Raw genomic sequence first — 16,970 nt, 5'->3', positions numbered from 1 at the left:
GACGGTGGAACATGGTGTTGGCCCATAACCCAGTTGCGGCGAGCAACTCAGATGTTCAATGCCGTGATGTTGGCTACTGTCTCCCACATGTCCTCTACCGAAGGAAGAGGTTGGTGACTAGTGGGAGGGGTCGCCTCATGAAACTCAATGCTGTGAATGCACAGGCCTTGAATCTTGTATGCTGGAGAGACCACGTCAAAGGAAAAGGCATGGCTACCCTCTGACAACCAAGTAACCATGCCCCACAGAAGTCCCTCTGCGTGCCCTGAAGCCTTGCTACGATTTGAAGCGCTCCTCGCCATATCCTCTGTGTTGCTGGGCAGCTCCAAAGGCAGCGGGGGATTGTCTCCAAAGCCCCAATCGTGCATCTATGGCAGCTACCATTCACCCGCATCAGCTCCAACTAAGGGCCAGCAGGAAGACCTCCATGCGCTATCATCTAGAAAAAGTAGGAGATCTTTCGCAGTTAGAGACTGGACCAAAGGCGTGTCTAGAACCTGGATCTCACCTCTCGAGGTACATGTTGTGCTGCCCAATGCCTCTCTCTCGACGAAGTCTAGGCTATCGCCTCCAACTGCAAGCGGCGTCCTATGCATGTAGTATAAGAGAAGAAGGGCACCGCCTCCGTGGGACGACCCTCCCATAACAATAAGCTCCATCCTTGCCCAGACGACCCACTACTCTGAACCTTTGCCACCCTAACTGATCCAAGGCTCCATCCATCTCTGGATCTCCATCTGGCTAAGCCCCAATCCTGGATCTCCTATACCTCCTCCTTCGTTGAGAGAAAGCCGATTGACTTGGTCTAGTTGATCCTATAGCTTGAGGCTAGACAATACACTGCCAAGGCCTCCCTAATTGCATCCAAGCTCCGAGTTGAGCCCTCTACAAAAAGGGCTGTGTCATCTACAAACTGTGAGTCCAAAAGCTCCTCTTGCCGACTTGGGAGCCTCAACCCTGTGAGTCCCGCCGACTGAGACCTCAGAAAATACCCTAGCGCGTCGGCCACAAAGAGGAATAAGAAAGGGGCAAGGGGGCACCCCTGCCGAATTGAGAAGCGAAAAGGCCTCCCTCGTGTAACCACCAATAAGTATCTGGCTCGAACTACCTGCATAGAGGGCTGAGACACCCTTGATCTAGCGATCCAAAAAGCCAAGCCTTTGCATGGTGCCCTCCAAGAAAGACCACTCCAATCTGACATAGGCCTTCTCGAAATCCAAAAGCAAAAGCGCGAGAGGCTTAGACTCCTCTTTGGCCCAATCCGGTGCGTCCTAGAAAGTAAAGATGTTGTCCAGGATGCTACGCTCCTGGACAAAACCTGTCTGCGTGTCTTGGATGATGTCCACTAGGTGAGGGTGAAGCTACAAGCTCAAGACCTTGGCCAAGATCTTATACGCAGTGTCAAGGAGAGTGATCGGTCTCAACTGTTTCAGGTCCGAGCGATCCACCCCATTTAGGATCAGACATATCCAGCCACGACTCAGCGTAGCCCAAGTCGAAGATCTCTTGAAAAGCCAAGCGGAGGGAGTATGAATGCGCTCCTAGAAGCACCTCAAGAAAGTTGGGGATAGCCCGTCCTCCCTGGGGCACTTCTGGGACGAAAGAGTCCGAAGGGCCTCCTAAAGCTCCGCATTCGAAAAAGGCGCATCTAACTGACTGCTCACGCTCCGAGAGACCACCTCCCGGACGTGCGCCCAAATTGGATCTTGGGCTACCAAAACCTGCGGGGACTCCTCCTTAGCCTGGAACAAGCACCGATAGAAATCCGAGGTCAACTCCAAGATCTCCTGCAGATCCGAGTGCATCTGCCCCCACTAGAGTCTCTTAATCTCTGCAATTGTGTGCTAGCTGATCTAGGGCCAGTGGCCTGAAAGAACTACCTGGTCATCCTGTCACTCTGCTGTACCCATTGAGATCTAGAGGAGTGGTAGGAGTACTCAACCCGTCTCACCTTAGTATCTTGAAGCTCCAAGCGAGCACATTCGTACTGGTCTGCTAACCAGTGCGACTCTGAATCTTGCTGCCAAAGATGCTCAATGGAGGCCAAGTCCCGCTGCAAAGCCCTCTCTCTCTCTCTTGAAGAGTATGACGGCGGTGCATAACATGGGTATGAAGCTCCTCACTGCTCTGTTGAATCACCTCAGCAGTCCACATGGCCCAACCTCCCTGCGAGGGGGACTCAGGTTGCTGCCAAATAACTGTAATACTGTGCTGTACCTCCCTAGGAGCAAAGCATATGGAATGCGAACCCCTCTCTGTGGTAGGCCAGGACGGGGATGCTCTAGGTGAAGAACGATAGGGGAGTAGTCTGAGAGGGTAGTCCTTGCTAGAACATCGGTGGCTCGACCCTATGCATGGCCCAATCTTCGACATAGAATCTGTCTAGTCTCTCAAGTAGACCACCCTGCCATCGCTGCCCAAAGGAGAAATTGAGACTGCCAGGAGACCTAGAGAACTCCGGTTCCCTCCAGGGGTCCCGATTGCAAATCGAGAAAATGAACTGCTCCCAGGTGCTTCTTTCCGGAGACGACATCTCGCAATAAGAAGCACCCCCGCACTTGTCCTCCTCAAACTCAAGATTGTAAAAGTCACCTCCAACAATCCACGAGTCCACATCTAGGAGGGACTCCGTTAACCACCTCCAAAAGGCGGGTTGCTGCTGTCTACAAGCTGGGGCATACGCATTGAGAACCCCAATCATGGAGTCCCCAACCCTCACACCCATCCATACTGCTCTGTTTGGGTGAGCTTGCCCTGATTGTACACATTCGCTTCAATGGACTGGGACACTGAAATGCAAAGCCATCCACTCCTGCCAACCGCAGGGGACCACACCTCAGGACCTCTCCTTAGAAGGAGGTGCCATCTACATCGAGCATCTGTGGCCAAAAACATATGCTCCTGGATCAAGAGGAAGTCCACTGTTCACCCAACCACTACCCTCTGCAATTCTTGTCAAAGTAACAGATGCTACGGCTACTGACGCACACGATCGTGGAGCCCGTTCCAACTCACCATGGTCCAATTCATGGGGAGGTGGGGGGAGTGGAGCTCGCCTATGAGTGGGAGCCTGGATTGAAATTTGAGACCTCTGGGACTTTGCTGCGGGTTTAGAGGGGGAGCAATTTGTGTCAGTACGGCATCGCACCAAGGGCATAACTGGCTCGATGCCTACCTTGGTGGTTAGTGCGTGAGGACTCGACCCCTAATCTGTCTGCACAAAGCTATAGAGTCCAATACGTGGCCTTCTTTAGTTGAACCTCAGGTCCCAGGCGAAGCACACAGATTGCAACACCCAGCTCCTAACGGTCAGCTTAGAAGCTAAGCTGAAAAGTGGCGGTGTGACCATGCGTTACCCACATCTCCCTCCCATGGGGGCCAAGCCATTCCTCCATCATGTCAAACATCTGCTGCTGCATCATAAGGTCGAACAATGTGGGAGTCCACTGCTCCTCTCTGGACGCCGCAAAGAGAAACTCCCAGAAAGGGTGCACCGCAAGCCAAACACTCCTATAGAGCCTCCTCGGGGCTGCAAAATCAAGACATACACCTCTAGAGCCATCGGGTATCTGTCAAGGATCGCAAGATAGTTCCATGGTCCTAGCCAACAGAACTCTCTAGGTAGAAGCTATCTTGGACAAGGCTTGGGACCTGGATGCTACAAAAACGGACCGCTTGAGCTCTGCTTCATGGAGGACGCACCACGACTAGGCTATGCCTGGGAAGAGGGACTCGGGGCGTGCTGCAAGGGAGAGGACACTGGCACCCCCTTGCCTAAAGGCACGAGTTTGGAAAGAGAAGGGGGACAAATAACGAAAGGGGCGGAGGGGTTTCCAGTCCTAGAGACACAGGGAGGGGAGGCGAGCAGGGAAAGGAGGGGAGGCGGGTGGTATGGGTTACTACAGGTTCAGGGGGAGGGGGTGACGGGGCTGAGGGGTAGAAGGTAGGGGGGGTTAGCAGGGGTGGGGCGGCCCCGATGTAGGGTCCACCGAGACCTGCTCAGTGGTGGCTCCAAGCTCCTGCTACAAAGAGACCTTGGCGCTCTGCTCTACTGGTGCTTGCGGCTCAGTCGGGAGATTGAAGAAGGTCTCCTCCTCCTCCTCCATAGGGGCAACCTTTGCTAGCTTCTTCTGAGGCTGGGGGAAAGCTGATCATGCTCTCTCATGCTCTTTGTTGACCCTAGCCCGATATCTGCGACGCTTGAGGGCTTCCTTGCTGGGCTTCTTGTGTTCAACCTTGGTCCAAATCCCTTGAGAGGGCTAGAACCAAGGTATCTGCAAGTGTTGCTGACAAATTTACTGCTTGGCCCAATGCTGGGGAGCCCTCTGCCCTTGCTTGGTGGGCTGAGGGGGAGCCCCCTGTTCTTGTCTAGGCTGAGGAGGATCCCTACCTAGCCTCTCAGGTAGTCCTGAGCCAAGTGTCCCATCTGTCTACATAGGAGGCACTGGCATAGAAGCCTAGAGACCTCAACTCTCTGACGTAGCTCGCCTCCATTTAATGTATCCAGAAGGATCTCCTTAGGAAGCGTCTTGGTGGTGGTGTCTGCAATCACTCTGAGCTTGGGGAGCCCATCATCTGTGACCACTGTGGTTGTCGAGGGAGGAGGAGACTCCAGCATCGTACCAAAACATCCTCTGATAGACTGGAGAATGGATTGATACTCCTTTGGGAGCCTCGAGAAGCAGAATGTCACTGGGACGAGGGTCATGTCCATGTCCTCCACTGTGAAGCCATGGTACCAAGGAAGACGAAGACCAGATGAGGACCAAGAAAGATAGGGCTCTGCTCCACAAGTGACAAGGTGGTCTTTGGAGAGCTCAACTAGAGAAGGAAGACCCCTCTACCATAGATGGTGATCTCCTGGATGTGGTCCCCTACGGCTTAACTCGCCTGAAGAAATCCCGAATCTCTCGCCTCGAGGGTGTAAGCCCAACAATCTGGCCTACCAGGGCCCTGTCTTGAAGAGCCTCCACTGAACTCTGAACGTGTTGCTTATCCTCCGAAGAGAGCAAAACCTTAACAGTATTGGGAGTCAAAGGTGCTGCCATTTGAGCCCCTCTTGCTAGACCAAGGGTCATTATTAAGGTTGATCTTCAAGAAAAAGCAATTAACCCACTGCTGCGAGAAAAGGAAGGTAAAAACAAAGGGAATAGAGGGGGTGAGGGAAAAGGGAAAAATTGAGGGTGGATGCCCGCGAAAAGTCCAGATGCTTGTGAAAGAAATCTGAGACAACCACCCTCCTCTAAAAGGTACCAAAGGTAGCCTTGAGTTGGCGATGAAGCTACAGAGCCCCTAGCGCAAAGGAAAGAGGAGGGTTGAGCAGTCAGAGAGCTCACAATTCGAGCTGCCCTCAAAGAATAGCCCTAGAGCCAAGGGGGTTAAAAGGCCCTTGGCAGTGTGAAGAACTCGAGGGGAGGGAAAGTCTGAGCACATGTCGGGAGGGCAGACTGATGTGAAGGGGCGAGCTACGTCGAAAGCAGCCCGCTTGTTAGAGCTAAGCTGGCGTGGGTGGGAGGTGCCTCGAGCTCTACTACTGCATCTGCTAGGCAGCTTAAGTGCTATCGTGGGTAGCTCAAGCACTGTCGCACCTCCTTATAGCTGCCTCGTGGGTAGCTAGTCGATGATGGCGAGTTAGGGCTAGTGCACGACGAGTGGGAACTGCGGGGAGTAGGCAGAAGCTCACACGGGAGCCAAGGGGGGGGTGGAGAAGAGATGGTGATGGCGGGGGAGGGGTGAGGCAGAGGATATGGAGATGGTGGTGGTGGGAGGGAGCAAAAAAAGCGAGAGCAAGTTCTCCAGTGCGTGTATACCTACTTTCAAAAGGCAATGTGTTTTCCACTTACAATTGAATTTGTGCAAGCAACAAAATGTAAGTATTTAAACCTCTCTAAAGAGCATCTAAACACTTGGTAAATCTCTATAAGAATTGGATAGAAGTTGATATATTTTGGGACACACATAGTCCCACTCAATTCCTTTTTGGGGATTGGATCTCGATAAGCTTGGGTAATGAACTTTTATTGCCTGTTTCCATAGAGAAGTTGGATAAATAATAAAACAAGATTTCAAAATACTTCAATCAAGATCATAAATGTAGTTCCTCGTTGGTGGGATAAACAAATCTGTAACTTATGTTTGAACTTTCTTGTAGTCATTTCCCTTAGAAGGAAAACTTGTGACTCTTCTGCGAGAGGTGTGGGTAAGGAGAAGTCCCTCTATGTACCCTCTTCCATGCTAGATGTGAAGTTGTGGGTGTTAGCACTTGTATAGAAAGATTTAGCTCTATATGTGATACTTGTGTCTCATTCTTGAGACACTAGGAATTGTCAAAAGAGAGCTCTTTGGGATTCATTAGTGTGTTTTAAGTGTAGAACTTAACGTTGAGTGTTTCCTTGGGTTGAATAGATGATGAGTTTGTTATAAGTATTGATTGTAGCATCTACTTGAGCAAGCATGTAGCTTAAATGTGAGCTATGTGCTTGCTAGGGAGAAAAACTAAGTAGCATGGCATCACTAGGAGACATTATTAGGAAAGGGGTCCTTGAGAGCCTAGCTTGCATCCTCTATAGGTATCGGCTTGGACTACATCCTTAAAGACATAATTATCTCCTCTGAATCCCTCTTTTTCCCATTTTCCCATTTTCTCTTCAATGAAGGCGATCAATACCTCTTGGAAACCTTGCCAAGAAGTTTATAGTCTAGAGAGATGCCTTTAAGAATGCTTTCTAACAAGCTCCTTGCAAATTGAGATGCTTAGTTCATTTTCACACTAGTTAGGGAAAGTTCAAAGGAAAATTCTTTACCAAGAGGAAAGTCATCCATGGTTCATGTGGATCTCATTTGAGCTTTGCAAATTTGCACACAAACATTTACACTTTCCTCCTGAGACACAACCTCGTCAAAGCTAATTGAGTGAATTCCTTTTGATAAAAATTCGTGCAAGTTTTTGTTCTTATGTTTTAAACTTCAACTTCATGCATTTCTACACCACTATGATATAATAAAGTTTGTTTGAAAACACGATTTGCACTAGTACCATGTTGGAATACAAAATGCCAGTACCATGTTTGCAAAAAATCATTTAATTGTTCTCCCAATTGTGTAGCAAAAAATCGTTTGTTGGGGGACCCTAATCTCTAAAGCCTCTCTTTGTTCCTATGATTGACTAAAGAATTCACACTAAGACACGGCTCTAAATTCATTTACCAAAGATCACACCACATAGCTCTTGAGGATCTTCAATCCTTTCGACCCTATGATAGTATACAATAGCACTTCGGTTGCAACTACAAAGGGATGACGTGGATCCTATGTGCCTCTTTAGAGGGATTTAGTGGGACCTTGTGTGCTCGCTAAACTTTCCAAATCCATGAGCTGCTCTGACTCCATGTACTAAGTCCAGCTTAGCACCTTGTCTATGAACCTTTGCTTGCATCTATGTCACGATGCTAATCTTTATTTTAGCTATGGATCTAGGCTTGCAGCTACATTATGCTGCTAAGCTTCATTCTTTATTAGATGATGGACTTGTGAATTCTTGCATCCCACAAAGTTTCTTCTCCCATTTGCAACTCTCAACACCACCACCAACAGTACCAACAACTACTATGTTGATTGGCAATAATATCTATTATCAGCACCAACTACCATCCAATCATGCTTCTATTGAATAGGCAAGGACTAGGAAGCGAATGGCTATTGGAGGAGAAAAGGAATAGTGCAAAAAAAGAGCAGGGCAAAGTGGGAGGTGAATCCTTCCACAAGTCAATGTGGCCTTCATGATGTTGAATCCAAGGTAGCCATTGCACTACATGACAAGGGCAAGATGGGGGCAGCTACAATTGTCAAAAAATTTATTGGATGTGAGAGTACACAAGCACAAGAGAGCTACAAGATGTACCCATACAAAATCTAAGAGTCATCGCTAGTGATTGGATAGGATCCACAAAGTTCTGACACCTACCCATCTAACGGCGGGTAGGTGAAAAGTATTGTAAATTTGGGTGGGTAGTACCCACCATACATGTCAAAACATCATGTATATAAGTTCCTCAAAATAGAACAAATTTTAGAGAATGAGAAAAGTATAGACAGTGAATTGGAAAATCTTTTATTAGTTTTTCCAATTCAATAGTCAAGATATAATCAGCACTATGGTTGCACTCTACAAACGAGAGTTGCTCTAAGATGACCCTAATTCCTAGGGCTCTAGGTGCATTCCCCCTTACCCTTATGCTTCTTTCATACCCTAGCACTTGTTTGCCAACAAAACAAACCATCATTGGGCTATCTAGAAATGGCACATAGGAGGTCAAAAGTAAAGGGCAAAGCATGATGGGGAAAACCAAAACATCAAAAAGCAAGACCACCATTCAGGCATCAACATTTTGGCAGTCATGTTGGGGAATGAAGTGGTTTGCGCTAGAGAGGCTAGTGATGGGAATAGTGCAAATCAACTCATAGGTAAATGAAAAAGCCCAAAAGTAGCAAAGAGACAAGTGGATAGCCAGAGTTAGGCAAGAGGACTCTAGATGATGACCAAAGAAAAAGAGACCCAAGATAAAGGGAGTGCCAAGTAGTTCACTAGAGATAATATTAAACAAAGGGGAAGACCAAGAGAGTGAAGCAACCCCCCACCTCCAAAAGATTTGAGCGAGTTCTAAGAACCGAGAAGCAGATCCTCAGATTAAGGGCGATGAGTGAATGGAGCAGTGCAAGCATCAATGGATATGTTTGGGGCAAGTCCACCACCAAGTCCACATGCTGAAGTGACAAGGGGACCAAAGATACAAATGAAATTCCAAAAATACACGGGATATGAGGGAGAAAATTCCCAATACCATCTATAGAGTTTTTTGCAAAATGACGACAATATTGGAAATCAAGATAGAGGAAGAGTACCTGATTCCCACTAGGTTTGTGGATGAGGCTATCTAATGGTATAATCAGGACCCAGATTAGCACTTTGCCGCATGGGAAGAGTTGAAAGCTGCCTTCTTGAAACACAAATTCAATAAGGAGGATGCATTACTGAAGCTCAACTGACTCACTCAACGAGTAGGTGAATCCATGTATTGCTTTGATCATGAATGAGGGTGTTGACCAATCGGCTGAAAAATGCACAAGACAAAATGGCATTGTGATATTGGTTGTTGAGTGGTCTCACCAACAGTCTAGAGCTAGGGGGCGGCAAACATCAACAAAAGAAGAAGGTGTTATTTTGAGAGGTGGATATTGAAGAAGAAGACAAAGACAAATTGGTGATAAGAAAAGACACAAAGTTTGAAAAAGAGGAGCTAAAAAAGATCCTTAAGGAGATGGGAATCAAAGGTGCCTTAGAAAAGACAAAGTATGGTGCCATGCAAGGTGGATGGCTATACAATGAATGAGAGTCGATTGACTAAGTATTGTAACATTTGCAGTTGCTGGTTCAAAAAGGATTGTCGATCTCCATCAAGTGGAAAGAGAACACAGAAGACCCTACAAAGGGGGCAAATCAAAGAGGACAAACATGGCATGCTAGAAGGGCATTGTAAGAACAAATGCCAATTGTGGAAGAAATAACTTGACATGCTACAAAAAGCACACGCCCAAGATGACTGTGCACTAACAATTGAGTGTAGTGCTATGAGAGGTGAAAGAACTTGTATAGCTATTGACTTGAACAATGAAGATTTCCAACCCAAACACCAAATAAAATATGATGTCTATTATGACAACAATAATTCTAGGAATTGCATGAGAGCAAGATCGATAATGGAAGCGGTAGTACATTTATTAGTTGGGGGTCCATGACCATGGTAGTTAGGCTTGCTCATACAGGTCTGAGGTCACATGGTAGTACACACGTGGTGCACATGGGATTAGCTATGTATGGCTAGATCACTTGGATTATCATGTGGTAGACAAGATTAGCTTGGAGTGCCTATGTGGTGGCATGGCTAGTGGAATGCTCTCTGTTCTTCTATCCTACTAGTGTCTGTACAGTGGTATCAGAGCAAAAGATCCTGCTGCTATGCTTCCATCCTATTGCTACCTAATTCTATCATTGCTAGGAAAATTTGTTGCATTGCTTGTTGCCTTCAAGGGGGAAGTCAGAAAGAGGGCTAGTTGTTTCCCACGTTCTGCAGCTCAATTTTTGTCACTTCTTTAGAGAGGCGATATCTTTTGACATAGACCTCGGATCGGGAGTAAAAACCAAAATGTAGAGCTTGAAGTCATCTGTAACTTTTATTCAAAAAGAAATTCAAAATTCACTCTTAGCATGAGATATCTATGACAAGCTCCTTGTAGGTATAGAAAGCTTGCATCTCAAGCTCGTAGGTTTTAAGCCTATTGTAGTTCTCCTAGTACTTCTACAAGACATTGCCCCTGAATTTATATTTCCTTGTTCTAAACCCAAAAAACAATTACTCTTGGTCCTTGAAATAGGGTAAATAGGTGTACCTTTAGGTCCAATGAGGATGCAAAAGATTATCAAGATGATGCCTAGCTACAAGGAGGATGTTATGGAGACCCTTGCATGCCATAGAGGCCAACTTGTCCCTTGGGAGAAACAATTATAAGTGTTGGTTGATTCTGATGGAGACTAAGCCGATATTCACTCGACAGGTGTAATTTGATGCACTAGTGAATGAGCTCCCCAAAGCAGCAAAACAATGAGATCGCCAAGTGAAGAGGGGGTTGAATGAGGTATAGGATCAGTCCATCCTCCCCTGCGCTCTTTTGAGGTGGTAGGGTCTTGAGTGCTTTGAAATATCCTTGAGAGTAAAAGGCACATCCACCTACATGCTGATGCTTTAGGAGAATCCTGAGGTATGCGGACCTAAAAAGCCTCCCGAGCAACGAGAACTTGTGGGGAAACCTCCTCATCCTGAAACAAACATTGATAGAAGTTAGTGGTCATCTCAAGAATCTCCTATGGGTGTGAATGAATCTAGCCACAAATAAGTAAAATGTTCTCTTGGGACTTCTTTTATGATGACATGGATTGTGTGTACGATAGTTCCTCTCTTTTTGTTCATTCTATATTCTTCATTTAGTGCACGATCAAAGTGTAGCTTGTATTTCCTTAAACTTTCAAAATTGCACATCAAGCTTGTCAAACTTAAGAGAATCATATGAATCAAATAGCCCGAAATGAGTAATTACAAGAAAGAAGAGTAAAGATGGTAAGGGATCGCACCAAAGTCTAAGATGTGGTTGTGGCAGTTTGATAGCAAATTACAAGCGGGAGGCAAGTAGTTTCTACTCGTAAGAAGGAAAGGAGACCCTTGCCTAGTGCTACCTACACAAGGTTAAAGTGTGGTTGGGAGGGTCAAAAGTAAAATAGCATAGTTGGTATGTGCTTCATAAGAACTGTAGTTTTTAGAGAATGGTCCATTCTTCAAAAATTGGTTATTGTTAAGAAGAATTTTGGAGGAGCAAATAGTGAAAGCCAAAGGCATTAGCAAAAAACCTCACTATAAAACGTCAACACAAGTGGGTTGTAGGAAGTTGAAGAGTAAGAGGCAATAGAGGGTAGGCTCAAGAAATAATATCTTACACCTATTAGAAGCACATCAAGACATGAGATAAATTAGTAAGAAATTAGATTGAGTGAATATATCTTGGGAAGGAAAGAGAACAAAGTTTCGTGCAAACTCGTGCAAACATGAAGTATTAGTGTCCATCAAATTGCATGGTAATAACGTTTAAATGGATTTTTTGAAAGCAACAATCATACACGCATACATATTCTAAAGACCATTTTAGCATGAGTCTTATCACTATACCCCATGCTCACAAGTGACTAACTAATGCAGCAAAAGTTTTAATTGACCATCAAATGTTCAAAACCTTCCATATATAATCCTCAAAGCAAATATATACGTGTACGAGTTGGATCCTCAATCCGAGTCGATGATTGAGCCAAAACCCACAAAATCATACGACTACCTTTATGAGGTTTATACTAGCATACATAAATATATATGTGTGTATACACACACACACTGTTATGGATAAATTTGACCAAAGTAAAAAGGCATAAATATGAGTGTATGCTTGTATGTGTGGCAATAATATAATAAAATATGGAGAGCATAGGGCCCAAGCTTGAGGTGGCAGGGCATGACCATGTGCCACCCTTCCATGTAAGAGGACCCATAGGTGTGTTGTACATAATCCATGGTAGTAATATTGTAAAATGTAAGGTGGCATGGTTCCTCCATGTGCCACCCCTCCACCTAGGTGGTCCCATGCCTGCATTTAGTGAGATATGGCCCAAAGTCCATGGGAGAAGTAATATAAAATAGGTGGAGATGGATATTATATTGGGTTATTCCCTCCATGTAGGATAGGCCCATGTGGGGGGTATAGATAGTCCAAGGATGCAAGTTAAATAATGGGAAAAGTAGGATGAGATGGCAAGATTCCTTGTGCCAGCCCTCCACTTGTCCTCCTAGATGTTTGAACGTATTATAAAATTGCGAAGAGACCAAGGGAGTATCATAGACTTGGGATATGGGAGTTGATATATGTGGAAAAATGTGGCCAAGCATTATCGCACACAATTGAGAGTGCGTAATTGCCTAGCCCACATGGGAGACTCTTCCACACACACCATGCATGTGGGAGGATGCATTTATTGGGAGAGACCCTCTCTCTTGGCTATGAAAGGAGGGGGCTATTCCTTGATGAGACACACTCATTCTTGTAAAGCCACCTAGCTAGTACTTTGATTTCCCCCTTCCCTTCCTTTCAAATAAAGCATGGCCCTCTTCCCTTGATGTCTCCATCTTTACATTCCTCCTCCCATCATGTACATGCTTCTCTTCCCCCTCTCCCTTTCCCCTTGTGCCATAGTCTCCCTCTTCATTCCCTCCGCTTCTAATCCCTTTTTTCCTCCAATGATAACGTTTCGCCCTCACATTCTTCTTTCCTCTATGGCCCTTGAGCGTCGCCATGCTTAGTGTCTAGCCTCTTGTCCTGATTTCTTTTCTAGGTAATAGAAATGGTGTTTCTGCTGGGATCGAAATCTCCACGGCTAGTGGTGTAAAGTCTGTTACTCCTACGACTGGGTGCAGCTGTGCGGCCTCTTCCGTGCGCAGTTCTCTACTTTTGTACCTCTAAATTGTGCGCTTTCCCTGTCTCTATGGCTGCAAAACCTCCCTGCTTCTGCGCTTCTAGTCTGCTTGCTTCTTGCTCACGGTTCCTACGTTATTATGGCTGGCGAATCTTCTGCTCGTACCAGTCGCATCTATAGAACTACAACATCCATGCTCCCTCTGAGTTCCTGCACGCACATTCGCGCGTCTACTGTGTACACCTGCACGCATCGCGAATAGATCGTGATGGTTTTCTGGGCTCCTACGTCTTCTAGTCGCGGACAGTTTTCTTGGGCTTCTGCAAAACTATAACAGATCCCACGCCCCCCCTCTCTTCTCTTTCTCTTTCTCTTCTCCTTCTCCTCTCCTCTCCTCTCCTCTCTTTTTATTAAAGAGTGGGATTTGAACCCAAGACCTCCCCCTTCACAAAAGGGAGACTTATCATTGGGCCAGCAGATAAGAAGTGATGAAAATGTACTGATATTGCTTATATATTGAAATCCCATGAACTGTAACTCTCTAACCGTGGGGAGTTTTCACATGCTGTAAAAAGCAAAAGTACTTCATTTCATGCGATCTACTTATATCTCCTACTAACTTTTTCAAGTTCACTTCACGGATGCACACCACACGAGGAGGGTGGATATTTATGTCACTTCTTGATGAGTTTAAGGATTTGGTGCCTGGTCCTCTGTGCCTTATGGGTACCAATGGGCGAGATCTCTTTCTTGATCTTCATGTCGATCTTCAACAACTGATTATATAGTGCATTGCTCAAGGAGACGATGGGTGGGATGATACACCGTGGATGATCCAAGGTGAAGAACTAGTGATACGCTGGGAGGACTTTGATTTCAATTCTACTCATTGTGCAGTGATCGAGCTACTTGCTGCTTCGGACATAATTAAAAGGGCATCCTTCGAAGAAGGGTGGGATGCTCCCCAAGCTTGGGGGGAGATTTGGTGCATCTACTTATTAATTCCTATGGATAAGCTCGTCTTGAATGGTTTTTTCTCAATCTCACTACAAGGGTTTCTAGGGCTAGCTATGGTTGGTAATGTTTCGACCAAGGAATCCATTTGTACCTAATCAACCTTTTGTGCCTCATTTTGAGCTTCAAGTTGTAATTCTTTTTGGTCTAAAGATAAACTATCAACAAAGGATTGCAAGTTTATTTGGTGCTGAATGTCTTGCTCAAGTATTGAATTCTCCCCACCCTCTCCTTTTACCTATCTTGGACTACCGAGAAACTTGGGATGTCTGGATTTTAGTCTTGGTGTGATGACATCTTGGCTCCTCCAATTCGACGGTGCATACAAACCTTCGACCAAGGCTGCTGGTGTGGGTGTGAAGCTCACTTCACCAAGGGGTGAGGTGTATTGTTATAGCAAGTCTGCACCAGCAAGTACTTGCAACCAAGCTGAGTACTTAGCACTCATTTTTGGGCTACAAAAGGTGCAAGACCATCGCATCAAGCAACTTGAGGTGCAAGGAGATTCTCAACTTATGTGTGAATAAGTTAGTGGAAGGTGGAAGGTGCGGAGCGAAGGCTTGGTTCTAGGACATCAACAAGCATTGGAACTTTGCCAACAATTTGAAGAGGTAAAAATTCAACATATCCCTCGATCTCAAAATATAGTTGTTGATTTCTTGGCACGTGAAGCTTGTACTTCAATCATGCATGAAGCGAGTGGAAGCACCGCCCCAACAAAGCCGTAAGCCACGAATGAGCGTGATCATTTGTAAGGAATGCAAAGGTTGTGGTCATCATGAAACTAAGTGTTGGGTATATTTGATACGAGTTTACTGACTTCGAAAGATCATCAGAAAGGTCCTTAAGGACATTGCACAAAAGAAGGATGCCAAACCGCACACCCCTTAAAGAAATAGCATGGCGACTATAAGAATTGGAAGAAGCTGAAGGTAATGTGCAAGCTCTCGAACTGTTGACATTTGTCATGGCATTCTTGTTTGCCTTGATGAACAACCTCATGCAGCGCCACGTCTCTAACCCTCGCTTGTAAAGATGAATGCAATATCGTGAGGGTTGGTCCTTTTAAGATTGTCTATGAGCTATTCTATGCTGAAGATTCTTCTCGTGTAGTATTTCACAATACGCCAGTCACACCCTACCCTACCTATGTGTGCTTTGTGGATGTATCTTCACTTGATTTTCAGTTCAAGCTACCTCTTTCCATTGTTTGCCCATAGATAAGCCTCATTTTGTCTCTCTCTTTTCCATTTTCCAATCATGGCTGACATTCCCGTGTTCTGTGGATGAGTTGAAGAAAATCCAAATGAGTATCTTGTGGCCTTCAGTGCAATTGTGTTTCTCTCAACTTTCATACTGAAGATAGATGGCTATTGGTTCTTCCCACATTTCTAGAGGGTTTGGCTCAAGTGTGGTATGAGAAGCAGGCCAACGACGTTCACCAAAGCTAGCCAAGGTTAACAGCAGCAATGATTGAGTATTTTGGCAAAGAAGAGGACTCAGAGAATGTGTACCTACAGGTGGCAAACTTGAAGCAGTCAAAAGGTGAGATGGTGCATCAATATGTGGATCGAGCAGTCATGCTCCTGGACCGTTTAATTGCCACACAGGAGGACAATGTCGAATTTTGAGCTGGAATGACTCAGCATGTGCTGGGCTACCTTGTAGTAGGATCAAGTGACGAATTCCACCTCAAGCTTAAATGGGAGAATCCAGAAACTATGGTCTAGCACATGAGATTGCTCAAAAGTTTGATAAAGTTCAGTCTGGCCCCGCTTCAAAGAAGACGATTGTCCCTCTGCAACCCCCTCAATTCTTGCAACAACAACCTAGGGGGTCTAACTCAGGGGCATACCCCACCCCTCATCAGGGATGTATCCACCACCTCCACCTCAAATGTATGGTCCTCCCTTAGATGCTTACCCTCAACAAAAGGAGTATATCCTCAACCTCCGCTTGGAAGATTTCCCCAGCCTCGCCCATGAGCCCCCCTCCTTCCTACTTCCTCGGCCCCTCTTGCTAAGGAACCCAGAGTCAATGACCTAGCCAAGGCCCTAAATGATCTTTGGCTTGAGATGGTGGGCATCAGAAATCAATCCAATCGCCCTCCAAGAGAACGTGCCAATGTTGTGTGCTACGAGTGCCACCAGAATGGTCATTATCACACGGAATGTCCCAATATTCCAAGGGTGAATCTTCTAAGTGAATCAGGCCCTGAGGATTTTGACGTAGAGATCCTTGACCTCGGGAAAAGAAGTCATACCACCTCGGACCCCTCTCCAAACCGTGGACTAGGTTGCCCCAGGAAGAAGGTGTCCTTCTCAGAGCCCTCAGATGCTGAGATGGTAGACCCACCAACACAGAAGACTAAAAGATCTCACAGGAGTAAGTGGTCGCCCTCGGATTTTCCCATCGGCTCGAGGCAAGAGGACTATTTAGTCGTTCAGGACCTTGCTCATCGATCTTTGAGCATCATGCTCCCTCAACTAATAGCATTAAGCCCTAAGGTGAGACGTGAGCTACAGCAAGGGCTCTCAACAAGGAGGAGCAAGAAAAAGGAAAAGGTACGAGAGGTCTTTTCTATCTCTGAAGAAATTGATCGGCACCCATATACAGTAGATTTCATCATAGATAATTGCTGTGTCAAAAGTGTGTGTGTTGATGGGGGAGCTGCATGTAATATCATGGTGCCCCGAATCATGAAGAAATTTAATTTGAAATGTACAAGGCGTTCCTCCACTCGATTCAAGGTAGCAGATGGTCGACAACTTACCACCCTGGGAGTCATTGAGGATTTGCCCATCACTGTCAATGGGTTGACCACCACCGTCAATTTCTATATAGTGGACATCGAAGATACATGCAAGAGTTACCTAGCCATACTCGGGAG

The sequence above is a fragment of the Dipteris shenzhenensis genome, chromosome 13 (assembly GCF_047967505.1).
Source record: "Dipteris shenzhenensis isolate YYH24624 ecotype China chromosome 13, Dip_SZ_1.0, whole genome shotgun sequence".
NCBI lineage: Eukaryota > Viridiplantae > Streptophyta > Polypodiopsida > Gleicheniales > Dipteridaceae > Dipteris > Dipteris shenzhenensis.
This window is presented reverse-complemented; position numbering follows the sequence as displayed.